The sequence below is a fragment of the Cavia porcellus genome, unplaced genomic scaffold, assembly GCF_034190915.1.
Source record: "Cavia porcellus strain 051 isolate PalLab524CR breed Dunkin Hartley unplaced genomic scaffold, mCavPor4.1 scaffold_6, whole genome shotgun sequence".
Classification (NCBI taxonomy): Eukaryota; Metazoa; Chordata; class Mammalia; order Rodentia; family Caviidae; genus Cavia; species Cavia porcellus.
Window position 1 is genome coordinate 11,494,985 of NW_026947489.1, and position 6,595 is coordinate 11,501,579.

Sequence of the window (6,595 nt, forward strand, 5' to 3'; positions counted from 1 at the left end):
GCTGGGGGTGGAGCCGAAGGATTTGCTCTTGTTAAGCAAGTGCTCTTAGGCTGCAGACTGGTGATGGAACACCCAAGGAAGGCTATAGTATGAATAAGCATCACATATCAGCAACGCAGAAATTTTCTTTATATCCTAACATCCTGTTCACCTCGCCGCTGTTCTTTATGGCCACCTTTCTGATTACACCAGGGCCACCTTCAGTCCAGCATCGTGCTTCACTCCTCAGGCTTCTTTCTAAAGGAACTTGAGGCATTATCACAGGATCAGTTTCACTCTCAAGGGGTAAAGACTTTTCACCAGGAACGATACTAAGAAGACCAAGCTGCAGATTCTGAGGATGCCGTGAAGAGAAGCAGTGCAAGGCTGGGCTGTAGCTCAGTGGTAGAGCACGCAATGGGGCCTTAGGTTCTATCCCTGGCACACAAAAGACAGAAATGAGAACTCTAGTTCTCCTTTGTTCATTGCTGGGTCACCATCCTCTTCGGGCACATGGGCGTCTTACGTGGTCCTGGTAATGACCCAGGATAGTGATTATGCAGGGAGAGGAGATCTGATTGGATTCTAGCTCTGACTGGACCCCAGTTGTGATGCAAAGAGCTTCAAGAGGAAGAAAGGGAACCGACATATATTAACCAGGTTTCTGTTGTTGGGACAAAATACCTAACATGAGCAACACAGAGGAGAACTGATTTATTTTGCTGGGAGTTTCACATGCTTCATTCAATGGTTAGCAAGTTCCATTGTTTAGGCTCATGTTGTGGGAGAGTCGTCATGGCAGAAGGGTGTGGCACAGGAATGCTGGTCATCTCATGGCAGCCAGGAAGTAGGCAGAGCAAAGGTGAGGCAAAGGGAAAAGGGCCAGGGACAAAGAGTACCCTTCAAAGGCAGGACTGCAGTGACCCACTCAGGCCTCATCTTCCAATAAGCAATGGAATCATCAATAGATTACTCCACTGGATAAAGTTCAAGTCTCATGATCTATAAACTGGCAACCATACCTTCAACATATTGAAGTTTTCAGGGACATGTTGGAGCCTAACTGTAGCAACACTTGGGAAATTTGTTCTTCATTGTGGACAAGAGGGAGAGGAGAGAGAGAAAACACCCATACACACACAAAGAGAAAGCATTTCTATGGTTTCTGACTAAGTACATATGTCATAGTATTCAAATCTTGGAAGGAAATGTATGCACACGTGTGATCTATGACCAGAATCAGGCTTTTTATGACTCAGTGGGACAGGGGAGGCACTGGAGGGAGGAGGTAGAGACTGAATCAGTAGTAGAGCTGGCCTTTGTAAGGTCACAGTCCAAAGCAAATGACCAAAAGGGTCTGAACATTCAGTTTCTAAGTGTTTCTGTTCATTTCCAGGCAGACATTTCACTCCGGCTTGTTGGGTGACAGGAGGAATTTAGTAGTAAAGTCTCAGAGGGAGGTGATAGCTTCTCTATGAAAACCACAGCTGGTTGCTGTGGATGTGGGGAACAGCATTGTCCCTGATGGGAGACGTGTGATGAGAGACCAGGTGTGTCACTTTGTCTGAATTTAGGGAATCCTTGAGACTTTCAGTGCCCAGATGAGGCAAAAAGGAGGCAAACTGGGACAAGGTAGTCCCCTGAGAATGAGCAGGGAATTGAGAGACTCCAAACTGGGATCCTTTAGGTCCTAAAGACTTCCTTTATAAAAGGCAGGAGCAAATTGAAAACAAAAACAAAGTACATACATACATACCCCCCCCAAACCTACAAAGAAAACAGCATACTCTGAGTGGAGTTTTCTGATATACAGAACTCTGCTGACAGCCATTTTTGATTCATTCCATGGCTTAAGGAATTTCTTGTACTTTCTTCTCCCTGGGTTTCCTGGTGTTGGCCTTGTGGTCCTGGGTGTGGAGTAAGCAGGCTGCTGTCTGAGGAGGAGCTTTACCGCTTGGTGTGCCCAGAACTTCTCACAGCCGCTGTGAGGTGATGGTTGAGGGAGGCCTGTGTTCAGGTGCTCAGGCCAAGGCCCAACTTAGGCAGCAGATGCTCCCCGCTCTCCCTAGCAACCGTCTCACAGCCTTCAGAGCCACTGTTTTGTCTTGGAACCAGTCAGGCTGAGGATGAAGGTTCAAAGAGCTGATGTTTCCAGTTGACAGAGGGTGGACGGAGAAGGTTGACATGTAAACTTCCTGGCTCCCACCCACCCAGTTCTTTCCTTCTAGGTTGTGCTTGGGAACAGGTCTGAGACTCTCAGAAACCTCCTATGCTGTGTAGACACTGTATAAAATATCTTTCCACTGGCAGAGAGAATTACATTTGTTTTGTGCTGGGGGAGGTCGATTGTGAGGCTGGTTATTTTTTTAAAAGCTTCAATCCAGTGAAAGTAATCTTCTGAGAAACATGCTACTATGTGATACAGTCCTACCAGTCTTAGAGACTTAGCTATTGGTGTTCACGTCCATGAACATTGGTGGTACATTACATTTTGACATCAAGATTGATACTTGTACTTGTTATATCAGATAAAAGTCTGTATTTGCTGCTGTGTTTTTCCCTGGTACCCAGCATCCTGCCTTTATGTAAGAGAGCCAGATGGTGGAATTGTGGATGAAATCCCGACCATTGAGATTTGCTTTTAAATCACCTCTGTAGACGTAGGTTTTCTTAAGAGGTTTACAAGACTGGCTTTATCCTCTTCCAAGGAGGATAAAGGAAGACTTTGGTATGCATATATATAACCACATATGTCTCAGCTTATTTTAATTTAGATGAAAGAAAAAAATTATAACAGTGCTTGGTTCCTAAACTGCTTTTGCTGAGCTGTTTCCCTGAAGTGTGTCCATAGCAAAGCCTCCAATAGTGAACACTCAGTGTAGTTTTTGGCAATGTGCTCCTTTACCTGTCTCAGCTATGCCTTGGGCCATCATGATTTTGATTTTGGCTTCCTGTACTGCAGTGATCTAGGTTGTGAGTGAAATATGAAATCACATTGCTGAACAAGTCTATACCCCTTACCTGTTACTGCCCACCAGCAACATCCTAGCTATGAAAAAAGTCTGTGCTGTGTGTTATTCTAGTAGTGGGTTCAACTGATGTTAAAATGTTCCCTTTAGAGTCCAGATACAGAAACAATGACCCCTTTGATGAGCTGTCTTTCCTTGAGGGAGAAATCTGTAGCCAAGGAACAAAACATCTGAGTGTATATCTGTACATGTCTGCATGTGTGAATGTACGGGCACATTCACATGTGCTGTGTTTCAAAGGTAACTACTGCCTTTATACTTTATTGAATCAACTCAATAAACCAGATCGTGGAAGTCTAAATATCTGCAGTGATAGCTAAGAAAGATATTGCTCACGTGTAAGTCACTTAAAATATGAACAATTAGATGGAGTCTGGAAAACAAAATGAAAAGACAAATGTATTTATTTATTTTAAAGACAAATTGTAATAAAGGAACTCTTCATGTTAAGGTGAAATTGTTCACATATGTAAAGCTTACAGTGATAGGCACTACAAAGTGTGGTTATTATTTTGGTCTGAACTCTTAGGTCCATTTGTCATGGAAGATACGGAGCTTGGCTTGTGAAGAGATCTGACGCAGTAATTTTTTTCAAAAAAAAAAAAAAAAAAAAAAGGAGAAATTGCTGTTGTCAGCTGCCCTGGGTTTACGCATTTTGTAAATCACTGATGTCTGTTTACTAGTGTTTTGCTGGCTGGAGGTCGATTGGTCAAAAAAAAAAAAAAAAAAAAAAAAGCTGATGGAAAATACTCCACGGGTTCCTATGGCAGTGAGAGACCGTTTCTTCTTTTGTAACAAGTTTATATTCTTACCTGATATAAACCAAGACCTAGAGGTAAAGGCTGCAGGTGAAAGGACAAAACTGTGAATGCGTGTGTGTGTGTGAATGTGGGTCTGTATATGTACAGACGCATCTCAGTGTATGTGGTACATGCATGGGTGTGTGTGTATGTATGGGGAATTTTACAAGCATGAGGAAAACACCTGTTTTATTTGTTTCAAGTGGGCCACAGTGCCTAAAGCAGTTCTCTTCCTGACCATGCAAGATTTCTTGGTTCTCTGAAAAACTGTGCGGGTGTAAAATCTCCACTAATGAATGCAAAAATAGCTCCCCCAAAGACACAGTGGATCATGAGTTCAGTCATTGTGACATTCTGGAAACAGGCACGTAGCCAATGCTTTTACTTACCCCTCACCTTCATCAGTGTGAGGTGAGGGGTTTCATCCTCAGTGAACTCAGGTCTGATTTTAGAGAAAAGTACCTTAGTCTATGAGGTCGTCTATGAGTCTATGAGTGTTGTCTATGAGATGAAAAATCTGTTAGAAAGGAATAATAGTCTTATAGGAAGCCCATATTTTATAACACTTTCTTAAGAATAAGAATATATTGCATAGTTGAAAATTTTCTTTGCAAGTGGATTTCTTTTTTTATTTTACTGGGTACTAAGAAGTGGGGCTGTGAATGAAGGAAATTAAAGAGACAGGGAAAAAACCCTCAAAACTCATAAAATGTAATGTACACACGTAAGGCAAACACATCTTTTTTCCTGCGTAATTAATGTTATGCAGAAGCAAAGAGCCCAATATAGTTTCTCTGTCTGCAGTTTTCATCACTGAGGTTTGTCGTTTATTTATAATGTGATACATTGCTATTTAGAGGCAAAATATTTCCAGGACTCTGATGAGCTGAAAATGCACCTCTGAAAGTTTATAAATCTGCATTTATGCGTTTTCTACATAAAAGGTAGTTTTCAAAGTGAAAACCAAAATCTTCAGGCAGGCATGGTGTGCGTAAAATTATCATATATTTTCTTTGCAAAGGGCAGGATGAAGTTTTTTAAGTAGTAATCTGTTTCTTTTAAGAAGCCTCAGTTGAAATATAATGAAACAAAACATTGATACATACAGCAGCTTGCATGGATCTTAATCTGTTATGTGGAGTAAAAAAAATTCCAACCTCAAAAAGTGCAGACCAAATGATTGCACTTATCTGGCATTCGGGAGATGACAAAATTATAGAGATAGATGGTAAACAGATTAGTGCGAGGGGAGAGAGGGAGGAAGGGATGCCACTGCAAAGGAACCTCCCCAGGGGTTTTCTCTGGGCTAATGGAGGAGTTCTGTGACTGGCCTGGGGTAATTATATGAATCTATACGTGACGACGTCACAGGTCTACACACACACATGCAAGAGAAATGAGCGCCTGCAACCACAGGAGTCTGTATATGAGAAGTCCTGGTTTTCCAGTATACTGCACTTACGTAAGATACAGCCACAGAGGAGACGGAGGGTAAGGCCTCTGTGGGGTGAGTACGGGACTTTGCGTTCAATTTTTGCAACTTCTTGTGAGCCTATAATTATTTCAAAATATAAAGATCTTAGATCTGTTGAAGAAAGGATTTCAGTTACTAATTAAACGTACTTAGGAAGCAATTTAGTGCAAGACTGCTGTCTTTTCTGGGGGCAGGGATTTTAGATGTAAGCACCGAGGACTCCATTTAGCATGCCCTTGGTATCCAGGTTTGCAACGCCTAAGCTGTGTAATTGGAAGCAATGAGTGTTTTCATTTCTGCTGGAAAGCTGCAGAATCAGGACATTTTAGAGCAAGCAGGGACCTCACAGAGCTTGTGGGCCAAGATCTCAGGTTACAACTCCCTGGGCTTTGGTATCCTCCCGGGTAAAGTGAGAACTTTATTCTAATTTCTTCCTAGTGTTTGGCCTACTTCTACAATTTAGAATCCACACCTTTCCAATACAAACTGCAGAACATTTAGTGGCAAACCTCTAAGTTGTGCCTTGGTATTTATTATAAATATTCAAATGCATGTTGAGTACAAATGTAGGTAGGTATATGCAAAAAGAAACTATTTGTTACATAACACTAGGTCGTATATTAAAAACAACTGGAAAGCAAACTAATGGAGCTGTTGAGAACACGTAGTGAAGGTTATGACTTTTCAGGATTTGGATGATTTACCATAATGTCTTCTTTGTACATAATATCGTGCTGGTAACCACCACTATTTACATAGCACAGGGAGGGTTACATGGGTCAGCGCTTCCCAGTGAAAGACCTTAACAGCCCAGCAGACCTGCTGTCTCAGTCCTGAGAAGACTCTACTGAGCCAATCACTAAGACTTAGGAGAACTTGGAATGACCACTGTCATTCATACACGAGTGAAGATACTTTCTCAACGACCAACGTATGAAATGAGATTGAACGCTGTGAAAGACAGTCATTAATACCTCTTAAAATGAAACCAAAACAAAAAAAAATGAACCCCCTCTTCCCTTCCAGCATACTCATCCCATCACTCTGGCCACTTCCTGCAGCTGTTCTGGAACTCTTTTGTGTATTTAGTTGTGTTGCTGTGGCTGTTCCCACACCCCGAATCAGTTCAAAACATCTGACACCCGTGGTCACTTCGACTTTGAGAGAGGCCCAGAAGCGCAGTGCCAGAAGATCCCATGAATTAAATGAATGAGGACACACTGTGACGCTCTTTTCTTTGGATGACACTTGACAACAGCCTTCACTGTATTTTTTATCACACCTTATCATCCCCACTCAGGAGGACTTCCAGA